Consider the following 22,345-nt stretch of genomic DNA (forward strand, 5'->3'; position numbering starts at 1 on the left):
AGTGCTAAAGGAGACAGTTTTGTGGAGCTGTCACCTTCCACCTCGCTGTCACTGTTGGGTTTCCTAACTGCTGGAAAACCCATGCAGCAACAGTCAATTTTAAATGAGGCCCACTACAGCAATTTAATTATGTTAATGAAGTGCCCCACCTATGTATGGCCAGAACATCAGATGTCCCAATATCCTCTGCAGGAAAATAGCATCAAATTTTAAAATGCCGTGACTTGTTCCACATATTTAATTCTTTACCAACCCACTCATCTGCTCTGGGTGGGGCCATTATTTCTCATATTATTCTGCCTAAAAGAGGCTCACCATTATATATATTCTCCCTTTTTAAGGAAAACATCACCTACAATAGCATCAAGGAGTAGCTCCACAGGAATGTTTTTTTGGTTGGAGTACAATTTTCTATCCCCTCCTTCTTCTGCGTATTTGGCTGAACTTAAACTTACTTCATTGTTTCTGGATTGACATGAAGGAAGAGAAAGGATGTTGATCTGTGGGATCCTACAGTGCTGCTTCCATTTGGTCTCATAGAAGGTGTCAACTGAGTGGTGCCCTACAGAGAGGGGTGGCCAATAATGACCAATTTCCATAGAGTGGGAAAATGCTACTGTTTCTCACAGAAGAACTGTTTATATTGTAATTTTTTCTCAATTTTCTTTTTCCTTTTGCAGACGACAAGCCTAAATATCAATTTCATACTACGTGGACTGCAATGATTCAAGAAAGCCACTCCCCACCAACTTCTGAAAGGCAATTAGGAATGGGCAATGAATGCTGGCCTTGCTTACGACACTTACATCCCATGAATGAATGAAAATAAAAATGTGGTGCACCATTTAATCACAAGGAAAAACTTTATTTCCAAGAAGACTTGTGGAGATAGAACAGGAAAGGAGATCAGGGGAGAGTGAGATATATTCCCATACGGCCGGATCAGTCCCAATTATGTGTTCTGGAACTGACATCTGGCCATTGTCTCCAGAGTTTTCAGTTGTCCGAGCAAACAGCCTCTGAGCTCTGTCAGAGCTAAAGGCATGATTTGCAAACAGACCCCATAATGAGCACAGCCTTCCTGGTGGCAGTGAAGGTGACAGCTGCTCTCACCTTCTATCCTTCTGGTACCTATCAGCTCCCTGTAGCTTTTACTGCAAACCTCAGCTAGTCTACCATAGCTAATAGTATGAGCCATGTGGCAGCTGCTTTACTTAGTGTGGCAGATCACCATATCAATTTTTGTGACAAAGGAATAAAAACTGAACATAGTTGGATTTTCATGCCATCATTTTTTTTTTCCTTGTTTTGCCCTAGGACCTGGAATTAACTATTAACAAATCTGATGAAATGTGTGCACTTCCTCAGGATGCAATTATATTCCAAATTGGAAGGGATGTGTACTGTTAATGTAAGTAGTCTCTGATGGAGATAACACATGCACACATGTATTTGTTAATTTCCAAAGATCCCTTGATGGTGCACTCATTCCTCTGGGTCTACACGTTAGGTTGAGCAATGAAGGGTGACTGTGATGTTCTGTCAGATTCCTCAATGCAAGAAGTTGCTTGGCTGATTTAACCATATCAGTATGAACTTGAAGAATCAGAAACCGATGTAGGAGAAGTGGGATAAGTACTGAAAGAATAGGAAACAGCAGTTAATATGTAATATGAGTTGAGTGAAAGCTAAACTCAACTGAAAAACACAAAGCACTATCCATTAACTGTGCTGCAAGCTTTTAACACCTGTCACATGTAATTGTAAGACAGATATTGATTTTTAACATAATATAATGTAATTAATTGTATGTTGGTATGAATTACTATATGATTACATAATTTTCTGGCAGTCTACCGCTAATTATTATTCAATGAACTTGCATGAATTGTATCACAGCACTTATGCATTTTGTCATTTAAATGCATAAATATGGAAATTTTCATGGGACAACAGCTGAAGAAACTGTTTGCTGTCTGTACATGGTACAGATTAATGTAAAATGAATGTCTGAACCACCTGGGACCTCAGTGAATAACATTGCATAACAGATTCCAAGCTGTTGGTTTAAATGTCTGTGCATTCAAAATAGTTTACTATCAATAGACAGAGCCATAAAGTAAAGTAAATTGCAATAAATGAGTGAAAACAAAACTTTTCATATCATATTGTCAAGCAAAGATGAGAACTATTTTGAATGTTATGATGGTTGCTATGCTTTTATGATATTGCGAACTATTTTCCATCTGTTATAAAAGGAGTGCCAGTCATATTCCATCAGTAAAACAAATAACAACAACTCGCATTTATAAAGTGCCTTTAATGTCGGAAAACTTGACAAGGCGCTTCACATGAATATAATTGTACAAAATCTAACACCAAGCCACAGTAGGAGCTTTTAGGACTGAAGGCTTGGTCAGAGATAGGTTGTAAGGAGGGTCTTAGATAAAGACAGAGAGATAAAGAGGTCAAGAGGTTTAGGAAGTGGAATTAGTGCCTACAGAGCTGAAGGTGTGGCCAACACGTAGCGAAGAGATTGGGTGATGTATAAGAGGCCAGAGTTGGAGGCAAGCAGAAGGTTGTATGTTTGGAACAGTTAACAGCGATAGGGAGAAGAGAAGCCATTGAGAGATTTGAACATGAGGATTAGAATTTTAAAATCATGGTGTTGGTAGCCTGGGAGTCAATGTAGGTCAGCAAGCCCAAGAGTGATGGGTGAATGGAGCTTGGTGTGAATTAGCAGAATTTAGGATGAGCTCGAATTTATGGAAGGTAGAAGATGGGAGACCAGCCAAGAGAGCATTGGAATAGTCATGGAGATAACAACTGGAGATAACAAAAGCATGAATAAAGCATTCTGCAGCAAATGGGCTGAGGCAGAGGCAGAGAATGGCAATAATAGAGGTGGAAGTAGACAGTCTTTGTATTGGGAGTATGTGGGGTCAGGAGCTGAACCCAGTGTTAAATAGGAAGCCATGGATGAAACAGTTGGGTTCCACCTGAGGAAAAGGCAGGGAGATGGATGGAATTGGTGATGGGGAATGGCGTTTCTGGTGGGGGCAGAAGGAAAAGGCCTTCCCACTACTTAATTGGAGGAAATTGCGACCCATCCAGGACAGACAAGCAGGCTGATAACACAGAGGAAGTGGAGGTTTCAGAGAGGTGGTGGTGAGGTGACACTGGGTGTCATCAGCAAATATGTAGAACCAAATGTCATGCCTTTAGATGATGTTATCAAGGGGCAGCATATAGATAAGAAATAGGAGGGGAAAAGAAAATAAAAGATCCATGGGTGACTCCAGAGGCCTATGACAATATTAAATATTACCTAAAATATTTAATTCCTTTCTCCACCATCAATAAATATCTTTAATTATACGTGAAGACAATGAAGATGGTAAATGGTTTCAAAAGGAAATTGGATGGACACTTGAAGGAAACAAACCTACAGGGCAAAGGGGATAAATAGGACTGATTGCATTGCTCTACAGTGAGGCAGCACAGACTTGATGCACCAGATAGTTTCCTCCTGTGTTGTAATGGCTCTATGATGCCATGATGTGGAAATATTTTATGTGTTTATTCCAATATATTTAGATTTCAATAAATTTAGGGTATTTGTCAGAAAATACATTTACAAGACTAATTGAGAGCTTATATAATAGTATCAGGACTGCTCTGAGAGTGATTCCCCATGTATCCTTTCCCATCCCCAACCACTACAAAAGAAATTGGATCCAGCCAGCAAGGTAGTGCATTGGAAAACCAACAGGCAAACCCACACAGAGTATCTGCACACAGATTTGAACCACCCTGGGAGTTCTTGATCTTTGTTGTGCAGCTATTGAGTGTGGGTCAGAGACCCCTTGTAGGGAAAGAAGTACCTCCACTATATCACTTGTGTTCACCTCCTGACAGTTAGCTCAGTGGCATTAGTGGCTTTTGTCCCTTTGCTTACAGATTTCCTTGTCTTAGGATTGATCTGAGAGAGAGGAGAAAAAAGTCTGGGGAAAGAGCGGGTGCAAACCCCACCCGAGAATACCAATTCCTCATTCACAAAACAAAATAAATCATGCGATATACCAAAACAGCACAGAATTTCTGTCAGCCATTTAGTTTTTTGTGAATATTAAATGGAAAATAGTTACCTTTATTGTTTAAAAAAACGTTCTGGTAATCAATCTTCTCTAAACGAAAAATGAATAACCAATACCTTCATTTTATAAACTTACTTAACCAATTACTATTTCTTACAAAAATATCGCAAACATTATGACAGGGCAACCATAAGGTCAAGTTTCTATTGATTTGTATTCTTTGCAATATCTTGTTCTACTTCCTTTATGTCAGCTTGTGATTTTTCAAGTTCCTACTATTACTGTTGAACATTATGCAAAGAATTGGGCAGTTTTAAGTTCTTTGTATTCATTTTCAGGATGTGGGCATTGCTGGCAAGTCCAGGATTTATTGCCCATCCTTTGTTGCCCTTGAGAAGTGCTGTGGCAGCTTCTTGAACTACTGCAGTCTATGTTTTGAAGGTACTCCTATAATACTGTTACGTAGGGAGTTACAAGATTTTTATCTAGCAACAATGAAGAATCAGCAACACATGTTCATGTCAGGATGATGTGCGGCTTAGAAAGGGAGTTGGAGATGATCATGTTCCCATACACTTACTGCCCTTGCCTTTGTAGGGTGGTAGAGATGGTGCTGAAAATGCCTTGGAAATTTGTTATAACCCATGATTAACACACACTCCAGCCACAATGTGCCATTGGTGGGAGGAGTGAATGTTTAAGATGGTGGATAGGGTGCTGATCAAGTGGTTGCTTTGTCCTGAATGCTATTGGAGCTCAACAGCATCCAGGCAAGTGGAGGGTATTCTGTACAATCTTGACTTGTGCAAGGAGTGGCTTTGGAGAATCAGGAGGAAAGCCACTTAACACAGAATATTCTGCCGCTGACCTGTTCTAGTAGCTGCAGCATTGATGTGGCTAGTGCTGTTGAATTTCTGGTCAGTGGATTCCTAAGGATGTTGTGGATGCAGAATTTGCTGAAGGTAATGACATTGGCTATTAAGAAGAGCTGGTGAGGCTCTTTATTTTAAGGAATGATCATTTATTAGGATTTTGTATGCTGCTAATGTTACTTGCCACTTATCAGCCCAAGCCTGGACACTGTCCAGGTCTTGCTGCGTGCTAGGATAGACTGCTTCATTATCTGAGGACTCGCAAACCAGGCTGAATACCGAACAATCGTTAGCTAACACCCCCCACTTCTGACCTTATAATGGCAGGAAGGTCATTCATAAAGTATCTGAAGCCTGGGGCCTCAGCAGCCCTGAGAATTGCTGCATACTAGGTTGGAACATTATCATTGCACATTTAAGATTAGATTTATACCCATCACTAACTTATAGCATGGAAGTGTTTCTCCATTGTCTAAGTGTCTCACTTAAAATGAACTTTGAAAATCTCAAGCTCACGGCATAAAACTTATATTCAATTTACTCAGTTGGCATTCCAGATTCACAGAGCAAGATTTGTATGGTGGGAATAAAAATCTCCCACTAGATGGTTTCACTCGCTTTTTGCCAATGTCACCACAATTTGTTTTACTGTCCAGGAACAACTAGATGTGCAAGATCCTAGCCTGTGCATTCCTTGTGCAGTGGATTTTGATGCTCGTATAGATGGAGAAAGTAATAAACTGTTTGATCTCATATACTGAAATGTCTCACTTTCATGTACACACAGTACACCAAAAGGAAAAAAGACAAAAATTGTTCTTTTCCATTCTTCGGATGTTGGTGTCTCTGGAAAATGTACAATTATTGTCCATCTCTAGATGCCATTTAATAGGTATGGTAGGCATTCTTCTTTAACCATTGTAGTCCATGTGATGAAGATACTTCTACGATACTGTTAGCTGAGCAACTTTATTTCTAACTTTATGATAGACGGAAGGTCATTGATGGAGCAGCTGACGATATTTGGTTCTAGCACACTGCCAGGTGAGTGCAGAGATGATTGACCACCAATAATCATAACCATTGCCCTTTATCCCAGGCATGACTCCAGCCACAGAATATTTCCCCACCGATCCCCAATTGCTTCAATATTACTAGTGCTGCGGGTTGGTCAAACACTGCCTTGATGTTAAACTTTTCTCAGCTCCCCTATGGAATTTAACTTATGCTTATGTCGGAACCAAAGCTGTAATGAGGTCCGGAGCTGAGTAGTCCTGGCAAAATCCAAACTGAAAATCAGTGAGCTGGTTATTTGTGAGTAAGTGCCACTTGCTAGCACTGTTGATGACTCCTTACATTTTTTTGCTGATAATTGAGAGTAGGCTGATAGGGTCTGTTGGATATGTCGTGATTTTTATGGTCAGGACATACCTGGGCAATTTCCCACTTTGTTGGATAGATGAAAGTATTATTGCTGTAGTGGAACTGCTTAGCTGGGGGTGTAGCTAGTTCTGAAGCAGACTTTTCAGTGATACAGCTGGAATGTGGATGAGGCCCATTGCCTTAGTTGTATCCAGTGAATTCATCAATGATATGATGTGGAGTGGCGCAAATTAACCAAAGACTGTTATCTGTAATAGTTCAGAATCATCCATGATATTCGGCTAAAAATGGCTGCAAATCCTTCAGCTTTTTATGCTCATATTGAGGGTAGGGATGTTCATAAAGCCTTCTTCTGTTAATCGTTTAGTTGTTCACTACCATTTATGGCTGGATGTGGCAGAGTATTGACCATTGGTAGTGCAGTTGATTAGCTCTGCCTATAGCATGCTGGTTTTGCTGATTAGCATCCATGTAATCCTTTGTTGTAAAGTCACCAGGTTGACACCTCATTTTCAGGTACATCTGATGCTGCTCCCAGCATGCTCTTCTGTGCTCCTCACTGAATCAGGGTATGCTTGTTATCAATCTATCCACACATACATGTTTGACTAGGATATAATTTCCATTGACCATATTTCCACTTGCAATCCTTGATCAATATTATCTTTTTCTTGTGCCCAAGTCTTTTTGTGACAGAAACAAATTTGTTTCGTATCTGAAAAAGTTGCTCATTTTTATTAAATATTAAAATTATAGGTGATTGCATTTGCCTTACTGCCTACTGAAAGTAATGGCATGTACACGACAAGGCTAGTTTTACCAGCACTTGCTGTTTTTATTACAATTGAACCCTGAGTTAGTGAAGAGAAATTCAACCAAGGTTCTAGCTCCTGATTGTTACATAGCAACCAATGTTGGAGCTGGAAATGCCTTCCCCGAACAAGAGTGGATCAGCTGCGATGAACACCATGGATTAAAAACATGCTGTTACTCACTATCAATTCAATGTAATCAGAGTACCGAGAGCTGATTTAAAACCCATGGGATTATATTTCTGCAATTCATCAATGCTTTCAGGAGAAGAGGAGAAAATTGTCCAGAAAAAGGTTGAATTTTCATATTGCAAAAACTAAAGGGAAGAAAAATGTTGTCTGTCAGATGGACTTACATTTTCTAATGACTTATTCATCCTCTTTGGACCGAAAGTGTTCTTTGTTGCTGTAGGTTTTAATCTGAGCAACAGATGGCTGTTTGTGAAAGTCAGCTCTTTTTATGAAGAAAATCCAGTCCCAAAAGTTTCAGAAATGAAATGCAGAGGCTCGTTCTGCCAAAGTAGTTTTGTTAGGTGCTTTTAAGCAACGTTGCTTAACTTACAGAACCTTAATGAATTCAACTTTGAATGTTGGTAATATTCATTTTTTTTTTGGAAATACTCAATCAAATTTTAAAAGTACTACAGACTATAGCAAATTCCACCTTTTGAATTTGTCAGAAATGTCAAAACTTGTTTCTTCGTCTGGTGTTTGCTCATGAGAATGTTGGACATATTCTAAATGTGGCACACCACTCCTCCTATAATGGTTGCATCAGAAAAGTTCCATTGAAGTCGAGGGAATTATCAGCATCACCATTTTTCACATATGTAACATTGACACCTTCAGCCGTTGAAATTCAGTACATCCTTTAGATCAATTTGTATTCAAGACCATAAAAGGGATCTTTCTTTTGTCATTCCTGGTCGAATTAATGCATTACCTGAGAGACTTCAGGGATGGAGGAACATGGAATCAAGCTATTGAATTCTTACATTTGGCATATAACACCTGTTGAGAGGAACCAATTATTGATTGCACATATTTTCTATGTTGAGTTACACAGGTTCTTAAAATGTTTGTTGCTAAATTATGTATATAGTCTTACTATTTATAAATAGCTGGGATGAACACTCTATTCAATTATAAAGACTATGTTTGACAGTTGATTCGTGCAATGACAACTGTACAAACTGTACATTTTTAAGAAGCATCTAATGGAACGAACATATACAGCTGTGCTTGGAATAAAAGTGGATCTTGCTCCAATATAAAATTGTGGGGCACTCCTACTGCTTCTGGAAGGTCAAACAATCAAATCCAAGAACTCTTTCAGTTATCTCTCTCTTCTCCAATAAACAGCTCTGTTTATTTCTCAGAATAAGACAAAGAAATGTGGTTAGTTAACATAGAATATCAGCATTACGGCTTATATGCCCTTTCTCATTATAGGTTATCCAACCAATAAATTAAAACCTATTGGCTGGTGGTGGTTTAGTATCTGTGGTGTGACAGAAAACCTCTCTAACAAAGTCCAACCTGGGTTTTGTCTCCTTTATCAGAAATTAGTTATTCCTTGGACTTAGTCTTAATCTGCTTTCTATAACATGCTTTCTGCTATTGTACTAGTTCCTTTTGAGATAACATTGAGGTAACATTCAGAATTGCAGTTATCTCACCACATTCTAATTCAACCCTATTTTCCCAGCATGTTGTTCGTTTGATTACTTTCTTCTTGCCTTTTCCTCCCTTTGACTGACATTTACGTTTTTATACAAGTTTGCATAATATATTTGTACAACATTAAAATTGATATATCCAGATGAATCATCTTAATTCTAAAAGAAAGTGCTGGAAAAACTCAGCAGGTCTGGCAGCGTCTCTGGAGAGAGAAACAGAGTTAACATTTTGAGTCCATATGATTCCGAGTCCATTTGATTGTTTGACCTTCCAGCTCTAAAGAAGAGTCATACAGACTCAAAATATTAACTCTGATTTTCTCTCCATGGATGCTGCCAGACCTGCTGACGTTTTCCGGCATTTTCTGTTTTTATTTCAGATCTCCAGCATCCACAGTGTTTTGCTTTCATCTTAATTCTAATTCTTGTGCACAATTTGCTCATATATATGGTAAAACAGTAATGCATGTATGTATTGTTACATAATACAACAAGCACATTGTACTACCATTGCTTACACCACAACAGTTACTGCCCTTCAAAAGAAATTCATCTGTGAAGCACTTTGACATGAAATGGCATAAATATATTGGTTATAGTAAGTAAAAATGCAAGTACATTATCATATCCAAATGTAGTCAATTAGACTCAAATTTGAATACAGATAATCAAGATTATCATTCATGACTACAATATAATTACCACAAGCTTCTCACTTGTATTAAAATTTCTTTGAAAAATATATTTCCAATCTACCCTTTGCCACAACATTGATGCTCCAATATGATGAGCCACGATTCAGAGATATATTTTCACCCATAATTTTGTATAGGTCAAGTTCACAATCTTTGGCATATTACAAATGGAAGATTGCAAGTAGCGTCTGAAAATTAGAGTGTGACCAATCCTAAGCCAAATTACCCACCCATTGGAATAGCTACGAGATGTTGAGATCATATTAACTACTTATACCGTAAAATCAGCATATCAACAGTTGAGGATTAGCATATGATATAAGATTGATCCCAAATAAGGGAGCAATATGGGGAAAAAGTGATTTCCTGTCTGTGTCCCCATAACTAAGTTCTTACCAGTTCATTTGTTACATTCTAATGAACAAATAGAGATGCAAAGCTTTACTTTTGTTACAGCATATGAATCTTAATTTGCATTTTTTCCTGTAAATACCATATTTTAGTTTCTGGCCATTTGAAGTTTGGAATCTACCAATAGAACTGTAATCTCTTGGAAATACTGGTACTTTTACAAATTCTGAGGATATTTTACACCAACAACAATATCATTATTTTTCATGGTCTATGAATTAAAATTATTTTAAACCCCAGATCATCAATTCCCATGGAATAAACTGACTGTAATTTCAGGTGATGGCATATTCTAAGGTGTTTTTCATTTATAGAATGGCTTCCATAACTCATTTTTAAAGAGTAATAATAATCACTTACAATTTATCCTGTATCATATCTGACAACATAATTTGCATTCCTTTTATCATACTTTGTGATTGTTCTGGATTCCTGAAATATTTATTACCGTTATGGGATATGGGCCCTCAACCCTGTCAATACCATTTGTTTTTTCTTATATAGTCTAAAGAGCTGAGGGTGGAATGGTTTAGAACACTGTACTGCATCTCTGTGACTTGAGTACCAATGGACTAAAAACCTCTCTCTAATGTCTTTAAGGGACTTAAGTGAAGCACTTTTGGCAGGTATTAATTTTACTTCTTAAAACTCTTCATAATTTGGTGCTAAAATGAAACCAGTTGCTAAGGGCCACCTGTTACTTTGTCAGTGCAATTTTTGTCATCTTCTACATCAGACATCCTTATGCCCTCTGACAGTGAGATTGTGCAAATTATGATAATAACTCAGCATTAGGAGTCCTGGTATACATATAAAAGGATATATGCACTTCAAATGAGACTAGTGCTGAAACAACCTGGGCAAAGAATGCATCTCTACTTAGGTTGATTCAATTTCTTTATACTGATTGATTCCTCATATTGTCAAGAAAACTAAGTGTTCATACAAAAATATTAATAGAAATAGAAACCACAAAAGGATGTTAAAGTTAATCACATTTCTCTTGAAATGTTTAATATTACAGCATTATGGGACTCTCTTTGAACCCTCCTCACTAATATGTCTTACTCAACAGTTACAGCTATATTTTTAAAACCAAAGAATGGCTGAGTAAGCAAATTCAAAATCACTGTTTCCGATGGAAAATTACACCAGAGCAGGCAGTCATATTAGTATTAATAATCTTTAAGGGAAAATTGTCAGCATTATAATATTATTGACCTTGTTATTGATTTCAATAAAATGAGGTTTTAATTTTTAACAAATATCACAGACTGTTGAAGAACACACATTTAACAATAGGCTGAAATGAAACCGTGACGAAAGCATTAGTTCAAGGAAGCTGGTTTTAAAAATATCATCAGGCTGGAAAGTAAGACATAAGTGCTAAAAAATGTTTATTGCTTACAATCCTCTATATCAAATGCCTCTATATGCAAAGTCTTCTCACACAAGCAATTGTCTTTCTAAATTGGCCAGAATAGACATCGTAAATTTTAATATATGCTAGTTGATCTTTCATTTGATTATTCATGGCGAGAAATAGAGTTCTGTCTTTTTCTTGCAATTATCTCTCATTTTCTCCAACTCTATTTCTTTCCATAAAGCTTATTTCAGATCCTGTTTGCTTTCTGTTTTCCTTGCTGCATTGCTACCACATATTTTTCCTATTGTGCCTCCTAGCTCTCTTTTCCTCATTCTTTCTCTCACTCTGTGTGTAAATCATTCCTCCTTTCCGTACATGGCTCTCATACTGTTCCTTTACAGATATATTTAGTTTCAATCTCAACTTTTAAAACACAGGTCATGCAACAAAATGATAGTTATTCTATACCAATTTGGAATGGATACCAGGAGGACTGAAGCAGGAAAGTAGAACATGAAAATAGTGAGGTGGGAGAAAATAAGTGGAGGGACCTGAAGTTTGAACATGTGGGACATATGCATTTTTCTGCAAAATTCTGTCTGGAACTGGCGGCTTAGTGTTTGGAAACATTCAGTGGAACTGAGCCCTGAAACTAAAGGTGAGATCTTGGTCTGGTATTGTTCATGGTGAAAACTAACATGTAGGATCCGTGAGTAATCTGAGCAGAAATAGTGGTTGCGACAGAAGTTGGAAAAGTGAATACTGAGGAGTTGAGCATGTGTCGAAGCCTTTGAGGCTTCATATATGCAAGGGGAGATGTACATCTAGGTGGAAATGTGGGAATAGGGACAGGGACTGAAGACAGCTGGAAGACGAGGATACAAAAAATTAATGAGCAGACTGTTTGCATCAAGGCCACAATGTATGAGTGAGGCTAAAAGAAACCAAGGTTGGGCTGTTGTGAATTCTCAAAACATACTGGGATTAAAGGCCCAAGTGAATCATGCAAGCTCTGGGAACAGAGCAGAAACTAAGCCCAAGATACCTGAGAGACAGGCATATCTGTGCGGGGTTAGGTAGAGTGATTTTAAGTATTGGAAGTGTTTTTCTCCAGACTAGTTGACTTATTTATGAAGTGTTACAAGTGTAGAAGTCCAGGACAGGGTTGGTGAGAAACCAAAATCTCTGCAACAAGAACTTTGAATTGTTTTTCAGAGATGCTGGACTTTTTGTGAATATAAACTTTTTGATAGACAGGGAAATAATTGTCCCTAAGTATTTTGGATTGATTTCTTTTAGCAAAGTGAAATCATCAGGCCACGTGTCTTAGGAAAATGTAAAAATCTTTAGGCATGTCAGGTAAATACCACATACAAAACTTTAAACTTTATAGTAAGACTACTTATTAATAAATGGGAAGGTTATCCATATATCTTATGGTTTATCACACCATGATTCTGGAAGTAGGTACATCAAAGACTAAAATAATCATAGCTATGATAAAATTTCAATAACCTTATGCTTCCAAGTTTACTGTTGCAAATCAATCTTTTCTATATTAGTCCAAAATTGAAATAATATATTCCCATTGTGTAAATGATGACAGTGTTTAAACTTCAGTGCCCATTAATCTTGGCAACAACATATCAGGACAATAAAATGACAGACCAATGACTGGACAAAGAAGTATTATGAAGCAATTTCCCAGGTTGAGCAGATAAACAGTTTAAAAAGAATCATCCAGTCAATCAGTTCTCTTATTTTGTTATTCTTGTGACCTCGCAATGCTTCAAGAAGCTGGAAAATTTTCTTCCTTTTTCAGTAAATTTCAAATAACTTTGCAATAGAAGACATAATTTTTTATGAAGTTATGCAATGAACATATATTTTTGAGTTGTTAAATATGGTGGAAAGGTTTTAAGAATTTTAATTTTTACACTAGAATATTTGGATTCCCATACAGGCTAATTGAGAACTATGTAATAAACCGCTATATCATTTGAATAAGAAAAATCATCCGAATGTACTATAGTTATTTCATTTTCATCCATATGATCTGTTCAAAGGTTTGAAGTTTCCTCAAATAAACGAATAGTCTTGTAACTGTAATAGTTATTCAATTACATCTGTATGAGAAGCACATTGCTAGAAATGCTTTGTCTTAATAAAAACAGTCACAGAACATCCAACTGCATTTTTTTTGCATTTTTACAAATGTTATATTTTTCCAGCTATTTATAGATGTTCTTTTGTTAGAAAGTATGTTAATTGTTTATACATTTCAATTTCCCTTCTAATCATTGTGGTGTACTCATTACAAGGAAAGAAGGGATAATACCCAGCTCAGGTAATTGTTTTCCCAGAATCCCACATATTGAGTTATACTTTTGATCTTATTGCCTTATTAACCAATCTGAGGTAAACAATTTCACTGGTCCATAGATCCTGGCTTATCAATGCACTGCAGATATATTATAAGGTGAGAAAGAATAATGAACATTGCTAACAATATTTCTTCACTATTTAACTCCAAAATGTACTTATCTTACCACCATTAATGTACCTCTGAGACAATGGGAACCAAATATAAACACAAAAAAGATTTTGTATGAGCTGTTACTTTTTATTAATGATTTCTAAAAAAGACTCTGAGCATAACTACAAGTATCATTCTGAATGTTATTTTGTGATAATGGTATAATTGATATATTTGGCAAAGGATTGGTAGGGGTTTAATCAGTTTACAAGAAACTCAATGGTGATATATTTAAAACGCTTTTACAATTATGAGTCTTTTAACAGAGGGAGTCATTTTCCCATAAATATGCTAAATATTTCCAATTGAAATATTATAATTATTGTATCACCATGTTTTTTAATGAAAGCTGCAATTCCTGCCAGCCTCTGTAAAGATGTGTATTATTTTATCTATAACTAACAGGGAGATCTAATATTTTGCCCACAGGAATGAAAATTGAGTCATCCGATGGGAATATAAGTAAAGTGCCATTTTCATATTCTGAAGATTTGTAACTGTCACAATTAAAGTTAGCATATGCTAATTTTATTAATTAATTCATGTACCTTTTTCTACCTATCACATGATAACATTAACATTTGTATCAAATTCAAAAGGAATGCCTTTATGGCATCAATCTTTTAGCATCAGAGAATCATATTAGCACATTACTAGCTCAGCAATGAACCTATAGGTAAGAATTAGGCTCCATTTGGCTTTCTTCAGTTGTATTTTATTATGCTTTTTTTCCATTTCAAATTCTTTAAACATAATTTATATGGATGTTATGCAAATGTTTTGTGCAGATAGATAGATATTTCCATTGTACTTTGCTTCAAAGGAGAATTCCTATGACATTACAACTCTTGTGATCAGAATTGGTTCAGTGCTTATGCCTTTAATGCCCATCTGCTCACTATAAAGATCAATGTTATTAGCAATCCGAATGCTATAAAAATACTGTACTTAAAATTCTGTAGCATTTGAATGTCATGTGCTATGTATTATATATATTTTTTAAAAATTGATTAATTTATTAAAATGTAATCAAGATACTTGCTTTCTTAATTTCCCATGGCAATGTGGTCTGGATTTTGAAATTTGCATTGCTTTAAAACATTTTAATACATAGCACAAAAATGAATATCTTGATACATTAATGCGATTTGACACCGTTAAACTTCAATTGCAAAACAGAACAGGCCCTTGATTCAGCTTGATCTAGTGAACCTTTGTAGTGCTGAAAATCCTTTGAACCTTGCAATCGCATCAATGGGATATAAATGCTTTTTTGTGATAACAAAAGTAAATAAATGTTAGAAAAAACGCGATGCCCAACTCATTGTCTCTCTTGAACAAACTGAAAAACAAGATAAACTGAAAATCATTTCATAATTTATATCCTGGCGTAGAAATGCTACTGCCGCCCTCAAAGGGCACTGTTTTCACCATCATTCACTTCCTTCAACAATACATTCGTTACAATTATCATTACCGTTACTATGTGGAGGCAGCAGTGACATTTGTTCTGACACCGGAATAAAAGCTCCTGCCACTTCAGAAAAGTGACTTCCTAATGTGCAATCCATTGCTTCATAAAATTTTCATTTATCTTTTGGTTTCTATTCACCAAAGTCGAGACATTTGAAGTTAGTTATAACAATCCACAGAGTCATGATCGATTTCAAGCACACAAGAGCTAGTAGATACGATGTCTCATAGATAAATATCAGTATTAATAGGTACATATCCTCAGTTATTTGATGGTCATTTTATATTTTTATTCTGCATTACTCTCTGGTTCTACATACTCCAGTATGTTTAAATGTTTTATATTGCTCTGAAATGCTATGTATGGGACGGCGATTATTTATTTTTTTACCAAGGTATATTGTTGAGTTATTAGATCAACTGGATTAGGGCAATCTGTTGGTCTGTTTGTCATGTGTTACTCCTAGTACAGGATGAAAAGGGAATACTTGTGTGCAGGCAACTTCTGAGCGGAAGCTTCAAGGGCCCTTTTGAATTCCGTCGTTGAATTTGCTTTTTGCCAATGTCACCACAATTTGTTTCACTGCCCAGGAACAACGACAATGTATTTCGCGAAGTTTTCGTCAGAAAATTTCAATACCGTAGGGATATTTATGTGAAACGTGTCTCCCAAAAGCAAAGTATTAAAATAGAGCGCTCTAATGGAGTGAACTATGACCAATGACTGGTAAGGCAGTGCGTTTGTTCCTTTTGAAGTTCAACAGATTCCAAACGTTGTATGGAAATGGACTGGTGCTCATCTGCCGAATATATATTTTCCAACCGGTTCGCCTTGAAATGTTTATGGAAAGAGTCGTGTTGCGGTTTCTGAAGATTATTTTTCTTTTAATGGCGATAACCCTACTTGTTTCATAAACTGACGTGCACATTAAAATAAAAAAAATTACTCGCACGTGTGTCACTGTGAATTGCTGCACTTAGCAGGTTGATATATAGAAATGAAAAATCAATAGTGTGGAGATTGCATTTTGCCTGCATGACGCAGCGCTTCAAATTCACCCTTGAACAAAGTTGAGGTAACTATAGGAAAACTAACAGAAATGATGCGGCATTTTGTAGAAGCTCCGGCTGATTTAAATGCTGGTTTTTTTTGGGGAAAAGTGGTGCATGGCATATTTGGTGTTCAGAAGCACAATGCCATTATATAAAGCCTTTCGAGGCATCGGTAGGGAAGTACTAAGGTGTTAACGACATTGTGTAAAGTGTGATGCCCTTTAGTAAATCCAGAGCTCCTTCACTGAAAGAATAGCTTCTTTTGCCACTGATTAAAATGCGAGCACCTTAGATTGGAATTCATTGCACGATCAATAGTAGGTGGTAGCAGGACATCGCTTAATTAGTTAAACACTTTTGGCTATTATAAACGTGTAATTAATGCTATTTTACACGTTGAAAATAAACACCGCAAGGCGATTTTACGTGATGCGTTTCCATTCACAAATGTTGCCAGGCCCCATGCACCATAGAAACAGTGGCAGCACCGCTCGAAATTTAGATAGGCATGGAAAAGATGCAGCAACTCAGATTAAAATGTTAGTTACCTTTCTCTCAATTAACCGAGAAAGTATAATCCAGTAATTAATCCCAATGTACATGCTAATGCATCACTTCACTTTGCTTCCGCAGTTAAATAAGGGCTTGGCTCACATTAGTTTTGGGTGTGGCACAACTACAAAGTCTGAGCCCCTAAAGAGACTTGAGACAAAACCTGTCACTAATTCAGCTTATTGTATACTCCACCTTTATCTCCATTGAAAGCACACTTGGTACAAGTATGTTTACAGATATAAAATGCAGGTAGGAAAAGCCATTATAAAAAGGAAGCAAATGTCACTTTGATTATGCGGTTCCTGGAAAATCTTATTGCTAATATAGCACAATCGTCTAGAAGTGGTAAACCGATCTGTTCAAAAGGATCAACCCGGAAAACAAAAATTTGAAGCAGTTAGTTTACGAACAACCTGTCACTGTTCCCATACAATCTCCAGTGATCTGTAGTTATCAGCACAACGCCAATTTAATATCCCTTTAATAAAATATGAGGAATCATTTTCTATGGGTTTCCAGTGCATGTATGTGATAAAATATAGTGAGGATTGCTACATTCTTGCCATTATATGAAGAAGGGTGGAAATTGCCTATTTCTGGCTGATGAGGTCTCATTATAGAAGGGTAAAGTATAATTTCAATTATTTTCTAGCTATTATGAGAAGCCATTTTACTCTCATATCCACCCCACTGGTTTCTGGTTCACAAGCCTTACACATACTCACGGTCTGGTATAAACTGGAAAAAAGAAAAGGTAACTCTTCAAAATATGGATCGTGGGGCTAGTAAGGATAAGTTATTCAGACAAACCAGCAGACCCGTGATTGAAATGACAGGGTTTCTTTGAAGGGATTAAACACTGCGATTGTACAAATTACCCTTCTCAGCATTCACTATTATTTACCCCAGCAATGCCAAGATTAGTCGAGGTGAGGAGGGTGCACGGCGCCTGGGAGAAGATGAGCTGAGCAGGCAAATGGTCTGGAGAGGCTGGGGCTAGGCTCAGAGATGATGCAAAAAATTGAACCCCTTTTGGATATTAGTCTACTATTGTATTGTTCAGTGATTGTGGAGGGTTGTGATTTTAACTGATCTCTGGCTGTGTGTTATAAACTACAAGAGTATTTTGGAAACCCTGATTGTGTTGGGTGGATTTAATTCAGTGACAGACCTGAAACCCTACTTCTTCCCTGCAGTTTATAAATCATATCTTGGACGCAGAATACATGGAATTGCTGACATTTTTTGGGGGGTGGGGGGAATAAATAAAGCCCTGAGTATGGGGATAATTCCATTCACGGGCTCATATCGGAGAAAATTACAAATTACAACGTATTGACATGTCTGATGAATATTTGGTTTAAAATTCGCCCTTAAGGACAGAAAACAGCGACTAGCTGTTGTTAATTTACAAGTGTACTCTGAAGTTTTATTTCTTCAGGTTATGATACAGGGCTATAGGACATGTCTACAAATGACGGCTTAGTCCCGGCTTCATTTGTCATAATTTTACATTATTTGTCTGATTAGTTCTGCATTCAGATCTCAATAGCAGATGGATCCCACAACCACATGAAAGGTACATCCGAGAGCTATAATCAGTTGAACATCGACATTAAAATAAAAGCATACATGTTTCAAAACGCATTGCACCGGCCACTGCTATGTGTCCTTAAACCTAAATACACTTAAAATTGAACCGACTCGCTTTTCAAAGTTGTCTATTTTTTCCACTCATTTAGCTTGTCGCGTGATCGCACTCAGAATTGATAGCTTTAGCAAATGACACGTTGGAGTTGGTTCCTCCAACAGATTGTTCCAAAGGTGGGGTTGGGGGAGGGGTGGGGGTGGGGGCAGTTGTTCTACTGCTGATATGCAAAGCAAATATATTAAATAATGAAAAATGCTGCAACTCAAATAAAGTACTGACACACGGTCTTGTGATCACGTTACCATTTCTTATGAAGAGCTGTCGTAGACCATCAGAAACCCACAATTCCTTTATGTAAAAAGCACATTTGGTTTTAGTCCATTGAAGTGCCGAAGACTGTACTCTCCTCGACTACGCGTATTCTTAAGCAATAACAACGTAATCCGTATTATACACCCAAGAATACCCGTCACCGAAGAGAGTCTGAATAAATCTAGCAACATCTAGCCAATGCCAAAAATCCACACCCATTATCAATAGAGACGGCATCCAAAGAATGAATCTGAGTAGTCGTTCCCTCAGTATACAGCAAGTCGAGTTTCCATCAGTGCCATTCTGCAAAGGGAAATGAATAAAATGCATTTTGAAGTACATGATCTTGTACGGAATTTGTGACCATTAGTGTATTTGATATCGGTTTCCAGATGTAGAGTATTTGAAATTACAGCCCATCTGAAAGAGTCCAAATATCGAGTCCAATAACTCACCTGCCTGACGCAGCAAAGCATTTGTAGAATGTCGTGTAGTTCGTGGCAATCTTCGATTTTCGACTTTTCATTCTCAAAGGCTAATATTCCCCTGACCATTTAGTCGGAAAGACGCCCAACAGTTAGATTCCTGGGTGGTAGGGGGAGGGGGGGAGGGGGGGGGGCGATGGGGGGTGGAGGGGGGAGGTGAAAACAAAGGACACACATAATTTCATTCATTTGTTGTGAATCCCTTTATCTAATTATACATTTGCTTTAAAATCATTTAGGCGTGGGAGGAACAACTGTGTGTGGGTGAGAGAGAGAGAAGTATTAAAAGTATTAAAGGTCGGTAATGGGAGTGTTGATTCGAAATATTTAAGGATAATCTTTACTTTAATCAACAGTGAAGAAAAATCACGATCCAACAGTCATTTTAGGAATAAGGACAGTTTTTTCTCCCTCTCATCAATGGGTATGGACAGAAGGAAGCGGGATGAATCTGCTGGTGATTTAGGCAAAGAAACCTTTGCAGGCCTCCACACATTCATAACTGCATTGCAATGAGGGAAAATTAGATTAAAAAGCGGCATTTTTTCCCTAAGTATTGATACTAGTGTAATTCCTCTGTCGATGTTGGTTGACGGGGTGGCTGGGAATATATTTTTTTGCTCAATGCATCGCCACTCCCGGCCGCCGTATTCCCTATTATTTTGCTTACGAAAGGGGTGGAACCCAGAAAAAAAAGAGAAAGACAAGCCTAAAGCTTTTCCTTTATGGTTATTTAATCCTTAAAACATTGTAACACCGCTATTTATGCCTATTGGTTGAATGCACCCAGAGCCCTGAAAACTCAGAGGCAGATAGGATTGGCAAAAAAAAGTCAGTAGGCTTATGCTGTTTATCCAATTTTATCTTCGACTGGAGGGAACTGTCTTCACAGCGCTCCCACTACATTTAGATTCCTCTCAGAGTTCCGCCAGCAATTACAGAAAAACAATTGAAACATATTCGCCGTAAACCTGTTTGTTCTGCAGAAGTGTTGTTGATCATAGTTTTCGAAATGATTATTATTTAAAAGCAAATAAATGCTAAACGGGAGGCTCAACTGTGGGAATGTGCACCTTGGTCGCACACATCACACTAGGCTTCATAATCGTAATAGCAATTACATCGGTGCATTAAATGAAAACAATAATCAATGTATTGCACATGCTTTCCTAATACTCACAAGAATATCTGCAAAAATGTTTCCTTATGCCTGCTAATCATTGGGAGGGGACCGGCACTCTCCACCCCAGCTAGTAGGAATACGACAACCAAATTATGGAATGCGCATGTATTCACAGACTCGCCTGCCCGAGGTACCAACTTAAAAAAAAAATACTTAATTGCTTCAATCTAAATTACAACGGTGAGTCGATCGTGCTCAGCAAAGTGGATAGACATCTTACCGAGAAGAAGCAGCTAGCGTTTTCAGCACCATGGATAGCTCAATCCTAACAGACGCAGGCAGCAGCGACACAAGCTCAGCGCAACAAAAGCTCTTGTGAATCCAAAGTGAATCAGGCGAACTACTTACTAGCACCATTTCGTATGAGACCGCTGCCTCTGGGTGCATATTCATACCCCACCCCCCCCCACCCCCCACCCACCCCTATCTCCCTCCCCCCTCCCCCACCTCCCCAGGCTATGGTATTCCCAAAAATGACTGTGCAGGGCACTGGCAGTCAGGGCACGGCAAACCCTATGTTGAGCACTGAAATATCTCGCAGTACCAGCCAAGCCACATCATATGCTAAATACCTTTGTTCATTGATTCCCACGTTGCATCTAGTCAGAATAGCATTGCAATTACCCTTCAATAATGCGATTAGCCATTACGAGCAGATTTTTATTCACATTTCATTCGAAATGTACGTACCCCAGCATAATGTCGGCGCCTTTTCACTCATTCTCGCGACATAGCCGTGCATTTTGAACAGCCTATTGTCAGCTCCTCTTATTTTTGCAATGATCCACAGCGGTTCGGGGCAATGATTTCCACACTGGTCATTTAACACGTCCTCTTTGCAGAGAGAGAGAGGGGGAGAAAAGAACGCGGACTCTGTTATTTGATCCTCCTATTTTTAAAAAAAAAATCAAACGTTTGAAACAGCCCCGATATTGTGCGCGCTCTACACAATGACAGAAAATGAAAATAGCGAGGACAGACGGGTTGGTGTAAAAAGCTCACTGCATAGCTAACCAGCAGCAGGATTTTTAAAAAAAAACTAAAAGGGGGAAGGCGAAACTCTGTGTTGCCATTAACACTTCAATCCTCTCTCTCTCTCTCTGAAGACACAGCTTACCTCTTATTCAGTGAAGGTTCAAACGCAATCTCCTCCGGGGTCGCGAAGCAGTATCGATGTGTTTCTCTACCCCTTGGTATCGAGGTTGCTTTACTTTTGGCAGGGTGGGGGTGCGGGGGCTGACTGCAGCTCCATCGACCCTTGGGTAAAAGGTTGTTCCCGATACGTCCCCCCACCCCTCTCCTCTCCCCTATATATATTTTGCTTTTTGCAACCGCTCTCAGCTACAAGGGCAGCAGAGATTTTTTTTTTAACAGAAATATCTAATCAAAGTCTTCCAATTACGACCAGTTGTCGTTTGCCACAACGCATCAACTGTAACTCCGCACCACACAAAATAAAAACCCACATCAGTTGGGTACCAGATCTGCAAAGGGCTTATTTGCCAGAGAGAACTGATTAGATCTAGGCAGCATTTAACATAATTCGTGGATCCCAAACATGCTAATGGTCGATTAATTGAAGACGATCTGACGTGTCTACTTCATAGTCTCTTATTCATGAGTTCCCAGTAGGAGATGTTCAGTACCTTTGGGACTCAGTTCCTGTATATACAGTGCAGTCAACGGCAGCTCGGAATGGCTTCAGGATTAGGGCTTCCGCTATAACTGAACGTTGACATATGCCGAATGAAGTTTAATAAAAGGGATTTTCTCCTCATAATC

General features: G+C 38.0%; 1 long non-coding RNA gene across 1 annotated transcript; it reads right to left on the bottom strand.

Moving 5' to 3' along the window:
- Positions 1 to 688: 688 nt before the first annotated feature.
- On the bottom strand, positions 689 to 21,390 carry LOC144692734 (uncharacterized). The gene is made up of 3 exons (XR_013579373.1): positions 21,254 to 21,390; positions 19,351 to 19,480; positions 689 to 1,638 (listed from the first exon to the last, which is right to left on the bottom strand). It is a non-coding gene; the product is annotated as an uncharacterized LOC144692734 (long non-coding RNA).
- Between the last annotated feature and the right edge of the window lie 955 nt (positions 21,391 to 22,345).

The sequence above is a fragment of the Cetorhinus maximus genome, chromosome 17 (genome assembly GCF_964194155.1).
Source record: "Cetorhinus maximus chromosome 17, sCetMax3.hap1.1, whole genome shotgun sequence".
Taxonomy (NCBI): Eukaryota; Metazoa; Chordata; class Chondrichthyes; order Lamniformes; family Cetorhinidae; genus Cetorhinus; species Cetorhinus maximus.